Below are 18,349 nucleotides of genomic sequence, written 5' to 3'. Positions count from 1 at the left end.
TGAGGTACGTATGTTACTGATGTTGAAGATTGCTGTTCTGAGTATTCAAGACGTGGTCGCTTACTCATTGACTGTTTTTTTACAATTTTATTTAAATTTTTTGGAGGATCCATAGGAAAAAGAAAAAAATTTAGGTACCCACTGACCCCACCCACCATGGAGCCCTACAAGGGGACGCACTACAAAGTCATGCAAGGACAATGCAGCAACGCCAGGGTTTCGTGAGCACTATACCCAAACACCAGCATCAGGCACAATGTCCACAACACCCGTTGAGAACTTCCAACACTGGTACTTGGTTGACTCTAGCCCAAGTGGACCAGCCGATTGACCCAAGGGGGGCCACCCAAAGGCCGCCCGTCTACAGGAATTCGAGGCCAAAGTGGTGTGTTAGGGTTGGACCCCTCAACCACCAGGATCCTCTCCTCCCCTTCACGGGTCGCCACGCACGGCAAACACGTGGGTGGATGTTTAGATCCCAGAGAAGGTAACCAGATAGAACAGAACTTTCCCTGGGAGGTCCCCTCACCACGTACAGGAATCCACACCGAGGGGTACATACTATGATGTAACATGTATGCAATAATAATAAAAAAAGTGGGACACGTAGAATTAAGCGATAAAAACAGTTTTCCAAATGACAAAATATGTACCTTAAAAGTGTGCAGGGAAAAGAATATTATGAGCACAAACAATATGAAATTGAGGACGGGTATACTAAGATGGCAAGATATAAGCACACTATCTTAACTCTTATCGCTAAGTAAACTTTTGTGTGGCTCTAAGCTGTGCATAAGATTTAGCGTGTAGGAACTAATTTAGAACGTAGAATAAAAACGTCGACAAGTTAAGTGATCATAAATGTTATTGTTGTATAGATGGAGAACGACGTCGCACCACTAGCTGAATTATCATAAAAATACTTTGTTTTGCATTTCGTTTTATATCACATTGTATTATTTTGTGCTAGGAACATGAAAGATTCTTCCGATAGAAATATATTACAAAAATTTGCTGGATATTATCAAAAATAATATTCAATTAGTTAAACTACTTAGCCTCGTTGTCATATGGCTACCAAATAAACAGAACTATTTAAAAACTGCTTTGCTAACATATAAAATAATCATATACTCATGTACCACAGACTAAATCACTTCGATCTTAATAGCGCATGTCTCAAGCATCATCAATAACTTACAACACCAACTTTATGTAAAGCATTCTTGCTTCAGTTTTTAAATACCAAAAGAAAAATATTTGTTTGTTTGTTTTAGAATTTCGCACAAAGGTACTCGAGGGCTATCTGTGCTAGCCATCCCTAATTTAGTAGTGTAAGACAAGAGGGAAGGCAGCTAGTCATCACCACCCACCGCCAACTCTTGGGCTACTCTTTTACCAACGAATAGTGGGATTGACCGTCACATTATAACGCCCCCACGGCTGGGAGGGCGAGCATGTTTGGCGCGACTCGGGCGCGAACCCGCGACCCTCAGATTACGAAGTGCATGCCTTAACGCGCTAGGCCATGCCGGGCCCAAGAAAAATATACAATACAATTTTGTGCTGTTGGACTAATAACCTTAAAACTTCATGAATTCATGTATACAAATAATAAACAAAAACACTCGTCATTTCTGAATTAACACCACGTGTTTGATAACCAGTCACATAGAAAAATTCTCGTTGTCTCTTTTACCATTAAAAGCAACCTATTAAAGTGTCACAGTTCAGTTTTCAGGTTTGCCCACCCTCATGGTTGGCAATTAAGTGTACACGTTAAGATACTTCCGTTAATTATATCAGAGGACTAATCGCACTTAATCTAAATGATTGTATGTGGTAATGCAATGAAGTGTCTGTCACACTGGAGAGAGGTATGGCGTATTTAATACCTATATATTTAATTACCGAAATTCTTGCCTATTGATAAGTTCAATGCTGCCACGAACTTTTATAGCTGTACGGCATAGGTCATTCCGATGAAGAATGCTGGTGCAGCATATCGAGATTATTAAAGGACGAAAAGTCAAAGGTCACAACTGTAAAGAAGAAAAGAGAAAGAATTTAAAATTCTCCTCTGAAGTGCAAAATAAAAGAATTAAAATGCAGCACTAACAAGCTATAAAACAATAACGAAGCCAATCTGAGCCAACGCCATTACCTGAAAATTGGAGGCCTGGCATGGTATGGTATGTTTGTTAGGACACTCGACTCGCAATCAGCGATTTATGAGTTCAAATCCCGCCATCGAACATGCCTTTTCGACCGTGGAGGCGTTTTAATGTCGCAGTCAATTCCATTATTCGTTACTAAAAAGAGTAACAAAAATTGACAGTTGGTATTGTTGAGTAGCTATCTCTCCTCTAGTCTCTCAATTCAAAATAAATCATATGCAAAGTGAACGTTAGTGTTAACGAAAAAGTACCTTCCAGCTCAAAACACCATAACGATGAAGCTGGGCATATCTTATGGTTCCACTAACAATAAAATAAGTAGGAATATCAGTTGTAACAAAATTCACACCAAAATGCACAAAAACTGGAATCAAACAATCCCATTTACCACATAATTGTCAAAACCGCTGAAGTAGCTCCACTACATTGTGTGCCATCCGTCTGTTTAAATGTGATGAAACAGTGGATGGCGTGTTGTCTTAGGCTGACTTCGTGATCCCTCATTGAAGCTTGTAACAAACGAAATTTCGGCGTCAGCAACAGTGATAATCGTGGCCATCAAATTATAGTTCGTTCCATGATGGGGAAAAATTAGTTTCAAGACAAGGGGGAAAAGGCCTGCATCATCCTTCTTATAAATTTGATCAATCACAGTAGTATCGTTTGCGACTAACTGAGCACATAGAGAAATCCCAAATATCTTTGTTCGGCAATTAAAGACTGACCAGATTGAAAAATCAAATATGGCTTTCCCTTGCATACACATATCCATTAACAGCTCATATTGAGAAAAAAACATCACTCTGCATGGTAAACGCTGGTTCTTGTTACCAACTGTAAATTTCTTGTTCAGGTTCTTCTTCTCGACGTATGGTTTTTCTACATCCCCCCTTCTCCCAAAGTCTTCTAAAACCAAGCAAAACTGTTTTCGTTTAAGCCTACAATTAATTATTGCGAAGAAATATCGTTGCATTTTACCATATTATCAATATATGTTAACATACAATTAAAATAAAATTTGATCGGCATTTTTAAAGTGTTTTTGCTTGTTTCTTGTTAAACGCAAAATTGCACGAGAGGTTATTTGTGCGGCACCCCACCGGAAATGTCAAAAACCGATAGTTTTTTATTTTTAGAAAGATCAAGGACCTTTTTATTAGCAGTATGAATACAAAAAAATTGATTTATTGAATTACTATAAAATATTTATTACAATTAACAACAGCTAAGTTAAAAGATTACAGTGATCACCAATACATAACGTTTCGTAGGGTTATTTTTTATTAAAACGTCTGCTATATTTTATAATAAGTTCATTGATAACAGAGATTATCAGTGGCCATATTAACACATTTTTAATAAAATTCTATAAGATTATTATGTTTATTGCCATTTTTCATACGTTCTTAAATTTCAACTTGAGATATTGGGGCGGTGGATATACGACGACCCCTACAATGTGAAGAATATAATATTAAAATTTGTGTTTGAAACATGAAACTGTCACCATAGCTAGCAATAAGAAGGGCTAATTTAACGAACTGCGTTGTATCCATGAACACAAAAATATATTTAAAAAATACGCTATCAAAAGTGGGGTGGCAGGAAATGATGATCCAAGTATGCATGTTCTGCAGGATTACACCGTAAGACTTGATGCTAGAGCTGCTCAGGAGTAGGGATGGTATTTTCCTATTAATACGTCACAACATAAATCCCATTTGAAGAGGTCAGCTTGTGAAATGCAATGTGTGGTAAACTAACGCTGGGTTTATATATGCAAAAAACGGCTCGTTTTGGTTGAGAAAATATTTTACATAGAAGAGCGAACAACGTTTCGACCTTCTTCGGTCATCGTCAGGTTCACAAAGAAAGAGGTAACTGACCGGAAGCTGACCACATGTTTGAAAGGGGTTGTGTAACTGTGTGTCGAAATGTAGAGGGCGGTGTTAGATGTTTGAATATATAACTTTATTTATTTTATTATATTAATATAGGTATAAAGGCGTTCCTTTATATTGGTTTATTTTGGGTTTAAGTTGTTGTAAGGCTTCTTTAATTTTGCGTTTATGTTTGTTTCTTTATTTAGTATTTGAGTGTTTTCTATGGTTATGTTGTGTTTATTTTTGACTTGCAGTGTTCGAAAACGTGTGAAGGTGACTTTTTATGTTCTTTGAATCTGGTTTCCATTTTTTCTACTTGTTTCTCCAATATAGAAGTCGTGGCAGTTATCACATTGTATTTTGTAAATAATGTTGGTGTGGTGTTTGTCAGTGTAGTTTTTACATAGTATAGACCTCAGTTTTGTGTCTGATTTTTGAATAAATTTAGTATTAACTGGAATGTCATATTTTGTTACTAGTTTTTGCCAAATGTTGGTTATTTGTCTGCTGATGTCATAAATATATAGTATGCAGCAGTATATGATTTCGTGATTTTTTGATTCGTGAGATATATTTACTTTTGTTGGTTGATTTTGCTTTCTGTCTAGGTGTTTGCGTATAATGTTTTCCACAAACCGTATTTTCTCAACCCAAACGAGCCGTTTTTGCATATATATTTCTCTACAAGTGGGTTTTCTCGACATCACTGATAACGCTGGGTTTGTTCGACATTTCTGCGTCGTAAAACTTGTAAACGCTTTGTACGATTGCTGTAGACATATTTGTACAGAAACTATTCTGAAACTCGTGGGCCGCGTGATGGCCCAGTGGTTAACGTGGTTGCCTGTAAGTCAATGGTTCGCGTCTTGTTGCCAATATAATTGCGCCCAACGATTTTGAGCTATAGCTGAGTTGAATACTGGTCAGATCCTACTATTTGATTAGAGTAGCCTAATAGTTGGAAGTGGTGCTGCTGACTAGCTACCTTAAACTTAGTCTTCGGTTCAAAATCAGTTCAAATATCCTTAGTACAACTTCGCTCAAATATCTGGCGCAAAGAAAATAAACACGTGTAAACAGGCAATGGGATTAGTCATAGATTTGTTTTAATTCTTATTTAAAAAATACACTATCGTTGAGCTAAAAATGTAATAATAAATCTTTACGTCAATATTTATACACTTTATATGTTAACATATGTTTTAAAAGAAATGGGCATAATGTAAATATGGCAGTGTTGTAATAGAATTCTCACCAGGAAAATGTATTGTTTACTTAACTTATTAATGTCAATACCACGTTGTTTCATCTTACAAGGTATCTCCACCGCCCAAGAAATGGATATTGTTTACGCTATGGCGTATGTAACAGATGTATATTTGTATCGAGTCAAAACCCCTTTTAACTCTTAAACTACCAAACTCTTTTTCTTCACAACTAGTGCGGCCCACCTGTTGAATCATATTAAGCAATTTCATATTTTTGCAGGTGTGAAGACTTAGAAAAAAAGAACTGATTAGAAGAAAAACAGCACAATCTTTCATTTTTAAAGTAAAATATACAAGAAACTGCAGCAGAAATCAAAGAACCATAGTTTAGAAACATATTCAAAAATACATTCGAGTCCAATAGGTAATCCAAGGGTTAAGGTTAAGACTGGAATTATACACACACACACACATATATGGTCAGATGATTTAAATACGCTGCGACTTTTCTATTAGGTCGCCCGTGATGATAATTAGACCAGTAGGTCTTCGTTTGCAGAATACTTTAATGATTTATTAAAATATTCAATGAACATATTATTTCCAACAAGATGTTAAAGTAATAACATCCTGCAAAGAAATCACTTAACATTACTAATTCAAAATATTATAACTTGAAAAGCATCACCAGACAACATTTATTATTATTATTGCTTAGTATTAATATTCTTCATAACTTCTACTTTGCTTGCACAGTCTGGGTTTCAATCTTCATTTTAATATTCAAAGCCTGAGTAACCAAAATTCACTTTAATTTTAAGCCATCAAAACCATAAGTTGTTAAAGAATAATTAACGTGTAATAGTTATCATGTTACTTTGTAATTAGTTCTTTACAATACCGTTAAGTTAAAAACGATTCCGTTTGATCTCAGTATATTTGATGCGTTCTTAATACAATGCAAAGAATATATTAAGATTTGTTTTTGAGATATAAAACTGCTATCAGACTAAGTTTCATTCAAAACTAAAATACGGTAACATAAGATAAATACAAGAATAACTAACTTTATTGTTTGGAATGTGTTTCTGATAGTGATCAATACTGATTATAATCTATACTGCCACACTGTTGCTCCATGCTGACTGGTCTAGAGTGAATAGGTATCAACACTAAAACCACAAGTTATACTGTGTTCCTAACCTAATCCCACATAATAATGATGGTAAATAAAATGAAGCTACTGATTTCTAGCTGTTTAGTCTTTATTGAAAGTTGAGAATTATTTATTATAATTAAAATCTATTATTACTTCATCTTCGTATAGTGATTTAAATTTTAAATTATAAATATGATACATTTATATTGGTTACTAAAAAACGGCAATGTATGTACTGCTCTTTCAGTAATGGTTTTTGACACCTTATAAATTCAAAATCAGTCGTATAAAATGTATTAAAAAAAGACCAGATTCATTAAGGATATGCTGACATTTAATAAGATCAAAAACACAAAAGTACACCTAGTTAAATGTACAAATAAGTAATACAGTTGTTACTTAATGATTTCTTATATAAATGCTGATGTGGCTTTGTTTAGATAACGTGATTTTAAACACTGAATAAAACGAGTTTAAATACTGAATGAAAACTATACAAAACTCGCAACAATATACAAAATGTATCCAAACGTCAAATGTTACCTTATAATTTGCGAGAACTGTAAAGTTGTTCAGTCTCTACAAACTCTCGGCATTTTCACATTACTTAACTTGATATTCTAAGAGAGTTTTATTAAAATAAACAGGGACTTAAAACTTGCACATATTTGCTTAATAAAAATTTTGAAATTTCCTAATGTTATTCATGCATTCAAAATACAAAAAAATATCTTTCAAGTGTCTGTACTGGGATAAAAAGTCTCGCTTACAGCAACAGAGCAAACTGACGAGACATCAATACATATATATCAATCACATTCCTTTACAATAGAAATAGCACTATATTACTATTATTTTCAACCTTCAGTAGGATTGCAGTACTGGTGCATTTAAGGCATACAATAATCTGATAACACTGTATCAAATGCAGTACAACTTGATAATTCAATTTTTTGATCTGGAGTATTATTATTTTATTACTTACAGATCAAACATAATTGTATTTTATGTTCAAGATTCTAAACCATCGAGTTTACATGATTTTACCAACATACAGATAGAAAATAAATAATTCTTAAACTCTTAACTGGCACAAAAATATTGGTCTGTATAACTAGTTTAGAAGTTGCTTGGCAAACAAAATAACCATTTCTGTTTAGTTAACTGACATTTACTATTATTACTCATTTTTAATAACGTCATAAGAAATAATATTCTAACCCTTCAAGTAAAATTTAATGTGATTCAATCATCCACACAGGAACCGAAGGTTAACTTCATGCCGTGCAGAAATCCACATTCCCAGGAGTCAAAAGCTTCCACAACCGTTCGACAAGATTATCCACAACCATTATTTCTCCTTCACCATTCTCACTTTACCCAAGTACATTTCTATCTGTAAACCTGTACATACATGTATGACAGCACATTACATCACTGAGTGAATTTTATTTGTACAGAGCGCGTGAAAAATCGGAAGACAACAGAAACGCCAAGTGTTAATAACCTAGTAGTAGATATTGCTAAAACTGTTAGAAAAACATTACACCTTTAAAGAAAGAAAAACAACAAACTCTCACGACCGTTATTTGTTTAACCGATATCAGCCTTCTATATATATCTGAAGTTTTTACTTAAAATTATATAAAACATGAAATATTATTAATCAAATAAATGTTTTATCAAGTTTGGTGTCAGTTAACAGTGTCTTTATTGGTGAAGCTAAAAAAAAAACTATTTAGTCGAGACAGAGCAAACATTCCAGTTCAAATCTAACAACGGAGCTGAGCAAAGCCTATTACATGGGTGTGTGTGAATATTTGTTTGGTAATATTTTATTAACTGCTAAGTGCTTGTTTAGTACGGTAAAACGTATTACATGTCCATTAACGAAATAGTAAGATCTTCTAAGACTTGTATGTGAGAACATATTTCATCGTTTTAAATCTAAAGACAAAGTAAAAGGTTTATTTTATGAAAATGCGAAAGGCGAACAAAATCCGAGGATAACAGTAGTTTGTAAATACCATGGTACAGCACGTATTACATTAACTACAAGCATTAATGAACAGAAAGCGTTTTCATAAAAAATATGCAGAGTAGAAACCAAAATATATATATATAATGTTAGTGGACTTCACCAGGATAAATTAAAATATATGAAACAAAAATATAGAAATATAAACTGCAGTAGATGAACACATCTTTCAGTTTGTATTTAGTCTGTCATAAACAATATAATAAAATATCCAGCAACTATATTTTTAATCTAACACTCCTACGAAAAGTGGGGCCTATATGTGATGAAATGAATCAAATGAAATGGCAATTTCATTTAAATACAAATTTATTAGCCTAATATTAATAACCTTTCAAGTTGCTCTGGGGCCTATTAGGCCCCACTTTTCGTAGGAGTGTTAAATATAGTAATGATTATTGGCGTCTTTCAAAATGTAAATATAAAGTTCACGTCTTCCTCTTTCAAACCTAACCGTATTAATCGTTTGAACCAAAGAGTTCAGAAAAACTCGACTTTCCACGCGACGCTCTCATCAGATATTTGCCATCATATTAGACACTTGACATCACTCGCTCTATGTGAACTCTCCCTAAAAATCCACGTCAACGCATGCGGATCAATAAAACTTTCGTGATGAAAGTCATTGTTAAATTGTAGGTGTCCATGGGTCCTAAACCTAATTACATTATTTGTATGCTCTTAGTTATAGCAGTAAGGGGCAATATGTTATGGATATATTACAAGAATATAAGAATTTCGGCACTATATATTCTTGCATAGGAATCGTGGTAACTTTACGTGGCGGTTTATGATCGATATATTAACACCAATATGAAAAAAAATAAGTTTAAAATATTCGGTAAGAAACAATTCAAATTTCATACTACTACTAAAAAAATGTACTCTAAAGAACAAAATTTGAGCTTTGTGGTACCTCAAATCATAGTCGCCAGTGTCTCCAAAATTTATTGATGTGGGTGCTAATAAGTATCTTTAAGCTGTGCAGAATTATGTACCAGTACTTTAAATCATTTGAAAAAAAATTGCGCTAATACCTAAAATATCATCTTCCACGATGACAACTTAAATGAAAATTATTGTATGAATATTATATGTCTTACACTTTTAATGTGAAATGTTCAGATATAATATTAAATGAATTGAACAAAAGAAAACTACCTATACGTGTTATTAATAACACTAACTTATAACCTGTATTTGCAAAATCTGGCAGGTAACAATCATTACTGTGCGATAGTACATTATTTAATAGATACAATTTAGGCTCTCAGAAAGTGTCATTTTTAAATAACAACACCAACTGTTAGTCTATTTTCGAAGCTGTTCACCAACACTAGTTGCATACCGTTTACATATTCGCTCGTGTTAATATCACTTAAATAAAGCAAATCAAGCAGATTTGCGATAAAATATATACAATTTTGCCGACTCGTATCGCTTAACGCTGCGTCACACGCCATTCCCATGACCAGCTTTCAAGTTTCGTTCAACAGACAGCTCCTATCTTCCTCTGAAGGTGCACTAAATTTTGCAAAATCCACTCGGTACGCTGCCGTGTGAAGTTGTGCAGCAAAAATATATATTTTTAATATTAGGCAGAAAACAGAAAGTGTCTTATAAAAAGTTTAAAATATATTTAATTCTGTTAATATAACAGTTCATAAAAACTAACACATTTTTTTACATGTAGAAGGTTATTAGTAATTTTCTTTAAGCAATTGGAAACGCTGTATGTTGACGAACCTTGAATGTTAAAGTGTTCTTTATACTTAAAATATATTCTCTGTCAACTGTTTTCAAAAGTGAATATCCTTTATTACTGTATAAAACAACACTACTTGCAGATACTGCTGGGTGATTCTGCCAGGAAAATATATACACGACCGTTTAAGCTTCCTAAAACCACTGTTCTCGGCTTCTTAAACATGGCAGAGAAGTTGTGCTTGGAACCGACGGTACACTATTGGGTGTGGTTATAATCAAACAGAAAAGTACTAAGTTTAGATCTTTATTTGGTTTTTAGCAAAATGCAACGAAAATACCCTAAGAATCTGGCTGCACATACTTCGACCACATAAGAAAACAACAGTGCCATACTGATGCCAGTTTACATGTTGTTATATAAAATTAAACTTCGTGGAATTTGTTTAATATGTATAGACCTAGCCCTGTCTAAAGATATTGAATACTGAACTAGAACCACTTAAAGTGAAAACCTTTTTATACCTATGATTGTAAATTAGATAAATTTCCTCATGCACCCAGCTAGCTTCCTGGCTTAGTTTAGTAAGCTTTAGTGGGATTTATATATAAATAATTTATTTTGAACGTCTTCAAATTTAGTATTTAGTTTAATTTTAAATATGATTCAATTTGGTTTGATTTGTTTAGAACTAAGCACAAAGCTACCCGTGTTCTGGCCACCACGGGTATCGAGATCCGGTTTCTAGCGGTGTGATATAGTCCAGAGTAGTATGATTATATTGTCGTGTATGCATAACTGTATACTATGTGAATATTTTTAAATAAATTGTACCTATCATATAGGTTACACCAAAATATTATAAACTTGTTTCTTTGTTGAATCTTTTAACTATTAATTTGTGTATAAGTTTTTTTAACATTACTATTTAAATATTGTAAATTTAAATATGGTAAATTTTACAATATCTGAATTACTGCGAAGTTATAAGCTTATAACAAAAGGATATGGGTATGGTACATTACTATTAAAAGAGGGTAAGCTATAAATTGAAAAGGCAAAATTTTATTTTATCAAAAGAAAATAATAAATAAATAATAATTGATAAGGAGATCAATGTAAATATTTTTGATAAAAGAAAATATTTTGCCTTTCCAGTTTATGGTTTACCCTCTTTTAATAGTGTGTACCATACGTTTCTGTTTATAAGCATTATAACTTCACAATTATTCAGATATTGTAAAATTTGTAATAAATTATAATATTTTATTAGTAATGTTGAAATACTGATAAAGATTAATAGTTAACAGATTTAATAAAGATACTTTAAATAAAATTATTAAACTATTATGTAACAAATATAACAATGTATTAAATAAATATAAAGAAATAAAAATTACAAAAATTTTAAAATTTCTAATAACTATTTTTAGTTACGAATAAGGTTGTTTAACAACATGGCACTACTTTATGTGGATGTACACCTTGCTCCATATAAAGGCTTATTTAGAACATGAAAGTCACAATAAGCTTGGTGAATGGAATGTTTCATAATGGTATAATTTGTTTGCTATGCTGTCAATTAGTGCTTTTCTACCATATTGAGGGCTGAAATGCTAACTTCAAGAGGTAAGTTTTTGACTTACTTACCCCCAAAGGGTAGTGCATTATTTCCCTTTTCTTACTTTTATTTTAATTAATTTTTTCTTTACTTGAGAGTGCAGCCACCTACCCACAACTGTCTCGGGCAGTGAAGGGGCGATTATAGATATGGGACGCTGTGGGCTTGTAGCACCCACATTTCGTTCTCCTAATTTCTATATCTATTGCTACTCTTCTATTTGTTAGGGGAGACTGGCCAATCGTAGGTAAGAATAATAGACATGTATCCCCCACCGCAATATGGGTCCTACGTCCACAGTCACCTCAAAAATCTAGGGTACATTTTATAATCCCATATTATAGCTATTACCCTGGGATCTTTTCAATTAGTACAGCGATTTTGGTTGGATTTTATTTTTGTTTCTGCTTGTTTTTGTTGTAACTTAAAACTAATAAATTATTCATAGGTTTGGATTTATGTTTTTAAACCCTTTCCATGTGATTTTGTTTACTTTATCAATGTTTCTTCCTCGGTTTACCCATTTTGGCATGGCGCGTATAGTTACTAGGACGCGTAACTTGCAATCCTGTGTGTCGCTGGTTCGCATCCCGTCACAGAACATTCTCTCCTTTTCAGCCGCGGTCACATTATAATGTCACTGTACGAGGGCTGTTAAAAAAAAATACGCGGACTGACGTCATAAAACAAAATGTACTTTATTTAGAAGTTACAGGTCTGGAACCCCTTCAAAGTACTCTCCTCCCCAACGCACACACTTATCCCAACGGTGTTTTCACTTGTTGAAACAGTCCTGGTAAGCTTCTTTTGTAATTTGCTCCAGCTCCTTCGTAGCATTTGCCTTAATCTCGGGAATCGTCTCAAATCTTCTTCCTTTCAAGGGTCTTTTGAGTTTGGGGAACAAGAAAAAATCGCAAGAAGCAAGGTCAGGTGAGTAGGGGGGGGACGAACAGTGATCGAGTGTTTGGCCAAAAACTCACGTGTTCTGAGGCACAAATTTCGCAGCAACGCGGTGCATCTTCAATTTTTCGGTCAAAATCTCGTAACAAGATCCAACTGATATCCCACACTCTTCAGCAAGCTCCCTGACAGTCAGACGTCGATTTGCCCGCACCAGGGTGTTGATTTTGTCGACGTGTGGGTCGTCAGTTGACGTGGAAGGACATCCAGGACGCTCATCATCTTCAATGGACTGTCGACCATCCTTAAAACGTTCATGCCACTTGAAACATGCCGTACGCTTCATAGCAACATCACCGTAAGCCGTGTTAAGCATAGCAAAAGTTTCAGTCGCAGAGTTTCGAAGTTTAACACACAATTTCACAGCAAGTCGTTGCTCCTTCAGGTCATTCGTTCTGAAATCCGCCAAACGAAAAAAATCGCACTTCACTTAAACCCGCGTAGCTAATACACAAATGAAGATATCTGCAATCGGGAAATGGCGTCGTAATCAGCTGATCTGTGCGAACCTAGCGACACCAAGCGGATTCCCCTGGAACCAACTGGAGCCGCGCAATTCAAACAGTCCGCGTATTTTTTGAACAGACCTCGTAAGTCTTTCTACTCTATTAACACGAAGAGAATAGACCTAACTGCCTTCCCTAGTTTAATCTGTCAATGGCAAACTAGGAACAACTAGCGCATATAGCTCTGGGGTAGCTTTACACTATATTCAACAAACAAATCAAACTTCGACTGTGAGTGACAACGGATGTAACAAGATAAGGGGAAAAATGTTTTGGTAGAAACAATGTACAAGACTGATATCTTGTTAAATATGCATTTTACCCTTTCACCGTTTTATTAATATAAACTTTTGTCCTTCTAACACAATATTGGTTTAATGAATTTGTAGAACCTACAAATCTACTATTGTTGGGTGTTTTTACTTTCTGTCAGTCTGATGCAAAGGTTATTTACATTGCTGTTTAGCGTTAATACCAAATCTTGCTATTATCTCCTTTATGAAAACCATATACGTTCTGTGATATGGGATTAATGTTAATCAATCAACGTTAAACAGCAAGCCTTATCCCAAACTCGTTGTTTCTATTTCGTAAGCTTTATTAATTTAAGATTACTTAAGTCGTTTTATTAAATGTGCCTATGTCTAGTTGCTATGTTATTTAACGTATACATGTGTAAAACTGCAAAACTATAACAACTATCAATTATACAGCTATGTATCGGTTTAGTCTTGGATTCTGAATATCTTTACTGATAATATAACTACATCCAGTAACTTAAACGCAATCAAACATTCGTAAAGTTTAGATTAAATTATGTATTTCACTATTAAGATAATTATCTGACTTATTTATACGACACCTTTGAGCCTCAATTAATATATATGTGTGTGTGTGTGTGTGTGTGTACACACATACGCACGCACGCTTCTGCTACTACTACTAAATGTACCCAGTCTAACAGTACACGTAACATTTCAGCTCACTAAGCGAAATGTTTTGATTAGCATTTACATAAATATAAAAGGTCGAGTGCTTAGTGAAAAGTAATTATATAAAACTATACGCCAAGTTCAATTCAGGTTCTTTGTGCATTAAGAAAAAAAAAAAAGGATAATGGAGTTAAAACTATTAGACTCGTGCGTTGCAAATCCGAAATTAAATTACGTCGTGGCAATAAATCTAGCAGTGGTATCGCGAAATATTTTATGTAGGAATAACACAAGTCTCCTTCGAATTAAACCACTCAGACTGAGGCGTGTAACAACAGGAAAGGTGAGCAGTTGTACGAAAACTTCACCGATAACCTTCAGATGCCAATACCTTGTAACCTCAGATATTATCACAACATACAACCAAGTCACTGTATTAGGAAAAATTACTTCATTCAGTACGTGAAACTAAAGTCTTTTAATTTTGCAATATTATTAACCCTAAACTATTCTTTTCAAAAAAAAATTTGCACTTACTATTACTTGAATCAAACTTGAATTAATAGTATGAAGTAATGCCAGAACTCTAAATTGTACATCTTTTACTTAGCTAAATGAAATGTTATACATATTTAAGTAGCGACGTACACAGGATTTAGCAGTACGCAACTTCCTTGGGTGGTAAAAATCAATTAAACTTCTTTTCTATCTATTTTGTTTCGAAAATCGTTAAATCTCTCGCTATACATCCTTTGTCTTCTACATTGGAATACACAATCGGTGTATGAAGATTAACTTTAAAACAAGTTCTGTTAAACTCGGAAACAAGACCTTTTAATACAGCAGTTATCTTTGAAACGGGAAAACAAAAAGCACGAGGAAAATCTATTTCTTTTAAACAGTTCGAATTAAGAAACGGAAAGAATTGCTAAAGTAAATTTTTTGCTAGACGTTGCTGGGTTTGTTCTTATTCATATAGTGATATATGCTAATCAATAATACGGGAGTTCCGCCAAAGGCAGTAAAATATTTAGAACAAACCCCCCTGTAAACGTAAAATTGACCAATAGGTCCAACATTTCGTTAATAGTCCTTGGTAAGGGCCAAGCAATTTATATATTTTAATTTTGTCTGCTCGGGAGCACACGAGAGTACCTCGTGAAAATTTCGCAACTTTTCTTTCAACCTTACGCATTCGGAAAGCCACCTGCCTAACTTGGACAGCTCTCTCCTACTTCAAAGTGTTTCTACCGTTCTCCCTCTATTTATACTGCAGGGGTTCCCAACCGGTGGGTCGCGCAGCCTTGTTAGAAGTAGCTTGGGATAACATTAATTTTATTTCATCAATTACATTTTCAAGTCGCGAGTGCCAAAAGGTTGGGAACCACTGATTTATAGTGTGAAAGTACAGTCATACTGAAATACGATACCGCAAAGAATCATTAAAAGTGGTTAAGGTTAAACTGTTAAAAGTGTGGAGAAAGACAATGTACTTTTAATTTTTATCATACTCTTAATGATAAACCTTCATTTAACTACATAGTGAAAGTTCTTGCAATTAAAGCAGTTGGAATTTTACTCAAGAACAATTTTAGAACACAAATGGGTTTCTTTGTTTCCTCATTGTTGCTTTTAGCCTAATGCTCCAATGTTATTTGATAAGTGTTCTTTTATGTTGGTACTAATGATTCCAATTGTAACGAGGCGTTTTCTCAGTCTTAACGTAATCGCTGTAAACCTACTTACAAACATATAGCGAGCGCGAAAATCATACTTCATGATTTAGAATAAATACCCTTCTTTTACAACTGTAGATGGTTTCAGAATTCTCCAGCCAGCATAGCTTCATATACTTATCCAATCGATTGACTAACATCACCTAAACAGTGCATGCAAGAAAATCTAATTTGTTACCAGCTTTAGAATTCTGTAAAACTATCACAGTGTACCTGAATATGTAAAGAGAACATCTAATCTACAAAATGTAGAGGTATTGCAGAAAATACTTTGTATAGGAAAATCCTGAAAGGTAAAACTTTAACTTTATGCAGAATGTTCTGTTTAAGATGGATTTAACACGGCTAAACCATTCTTGTTTAAATTCTAACTTTTCAAATGTGTTTTTCTATACCAGTTCAAATGTTTAAGCAAAACGTGTGTATTTACTTTTCCGAAAAAAAGATAATAGATACCTACGCACTAACATCCAAAGTGTACTATGCACCTTTTGCAAGCATTCAAGGTTAACCATATCCCACTATACTTAACAAGCAATAAAACGTCAAGGTCGATACAAACATTTGTGATTTGTGAGTGCTGGTACAACAGAGTACAAAAATTTAAAGACACTCTGAACAACAATGCCAGATCTTAAGCACTTATCACTAAAAACCTAAAATATTAACTTTAATATGCTCGTCTCAACTATGCTTTCCAGTGTACGAGTTTAATTGTAACATTCTCTGCTTATATACTTTCTGAACAAAATATACAAAACTGAAACCAGAGAACTGTATTTTATCTGTTATGTTTAGAATGATAAATCAAATGTATAGTAATGTAGGGATGTTGTAGTCAACACTTTAAAGATACATTTAAGTTATTCTATATAATAGTACTTTTAAATAGATAAAATGTTCCATTTTCTGGGTACACCGTGTATTAAGTGTTCTTAAAAACTACTTACTTTCCACGATAAAACATTTCTTATTCATATCTTTCAGTGATAATACTTCCAAATATAATAATTTCTATCTTAATTATCGGGTTATTTTACTCCATAAAACAAGCATGGCTAATCATAATAATCTGAAACACAAATTAAGCAGAATTACTGTACTAATTCATCTATTAAAACCCTTTAATAAAGAACAACTTTGTTACACGGGAATAGCAGTTGCACTTTGCATTACGGTGGCAACTAAAGTACTAGTATTAATAAGCCTTTCAAAGTACTGGCACCACTTCTGTGTGGGCGAAGTAGCCTTTTAAAAATCTCCTCTTCGTAGTTAAGTCTCAAAATGTACAATTGCCCAGAACTGGCGCGTTATATTAGTTTTGTCTTCCAGGAGATATTATTTTTTATTTAAAATTTAAAATAGAAATCCCGTGGCAGACATTCGAAATCAATATGCACCAGCGTAAAGAAATGCATGTTTTGTGAACGTTCACGAGAGTTCAGGTAAAAGTCTATATCAAATATAATGAGCTTCATGAATTCCATTTTATATAAATAGTTCTAACATACAATAACTTTTCATAAATACATGCGAAGTGGGATTTAGAAACATTTTCTATCACATCTGACAAAAGTTAGAAGTGAAGTTGTCAAACTTGATATGCTGTTTTGTAATACTATATTTTGATTTTGAGATGGGTTGAAGTTAAAGTCAGGAAAATATCTTGAATGAAACTACTAAACACATAATAAATGTATTTAATGAATGAATTCAGATTTATTAAATAGTTCGGCTGTCAAATACGTAACAAAGCACTAATTATAGTACTTTCATATATTTAAATCGTACTGTCATGTACATGAATTTGTCTCTTGCACACGCTTTTCATTAAATAAACAGAGCATCTAAAGTCCCCCCCCCATATATTTTCTTTGAAACTAATAATATTTGAATATGGCAATTTTCTTAATCTGGATACAGATAATTAATTTTCACATGCATTTAATCACTTCATAAGTATAACTTTCTCCGAATTGTTCCAACCATGTAAATTGTCGAAAAATACTTTAATATTACAATCAACACCTATACATTTTTCATTATATTTATGGACAGTGTTTTGTAATCTTAAAAACAAGCAGTATTTCCAACATAATAAACAAAAGATCCCATCAAAGTCAATATGCTGGAAAGATTTACAGTAGCTACTAAGAGCAAGCATAAGACCGGCCCAAAACCTCAGTGTGAATACATTGTTATAAGACAATTAAAAAAATTGATCTGATATATGCCCTACATCGGTCATATTACGTATGATAACTTATCTCGGACGATTTTCCGATTTACTGTCATATAATTCGATTTCAAATAGCTAGTAATTTAAATTTGAATTTATAATTGAATGGCCAAATTAATTAATCAAAAATATAACTAATGTTTAGAGGTAATCTTTATGTTTTAGAAAACAAATGTACCAGCTAA

At 33.6% G+C, this 18,349-nt stretch overlaps 1 protein-coding gene across 12 annotated transcripts in view; it reads right to left on the bottom strand.

The window, feature by feature from the left end:
- LOC143233119 (uncharacterized) overlaps positions 1-18,349 on the bottom strand; it is a 124,165-nt gene that overhangs the window by 72,751 nt on the left and 33,065 nt on the right. Inside the window, exon 2 of one of the 12 annotated variants that reach the window (XM_076469053.1) lies at positions 7,649-7,831. The exons of the other annotated variants lie outside the window; for them this stretch is intronic. The gene's annotated coding sequence lies outside the window, so the exon portion shown is untranslated. The remainder of the gene's footprint in view (positions 1-7,648; positions 7,832-18,349) is intronic. 12 annotated transcript variants of the gene reach the window in all.

This window comes from Tachypleus tridentatus, chromosome 12, assembly GCF_004210375.1.
Source record: "Tachypleus tridentatus isolate NWPU-2018 chromosome 12, ASM421037v1, whole genome shotgun sequence".
In the NCBI taxonomy this organism is placed as follows: Eukaryota; Metazoa; Arthropoda; class Merostomata; order Xiphosura; family Limulidae; genus Tachypleus; species Tachypleus tridentatus.
Note: the sequence above shows the minus strand (reverse complement) of the source record. Positions and strands in the feature narration are given on the sequence as shown.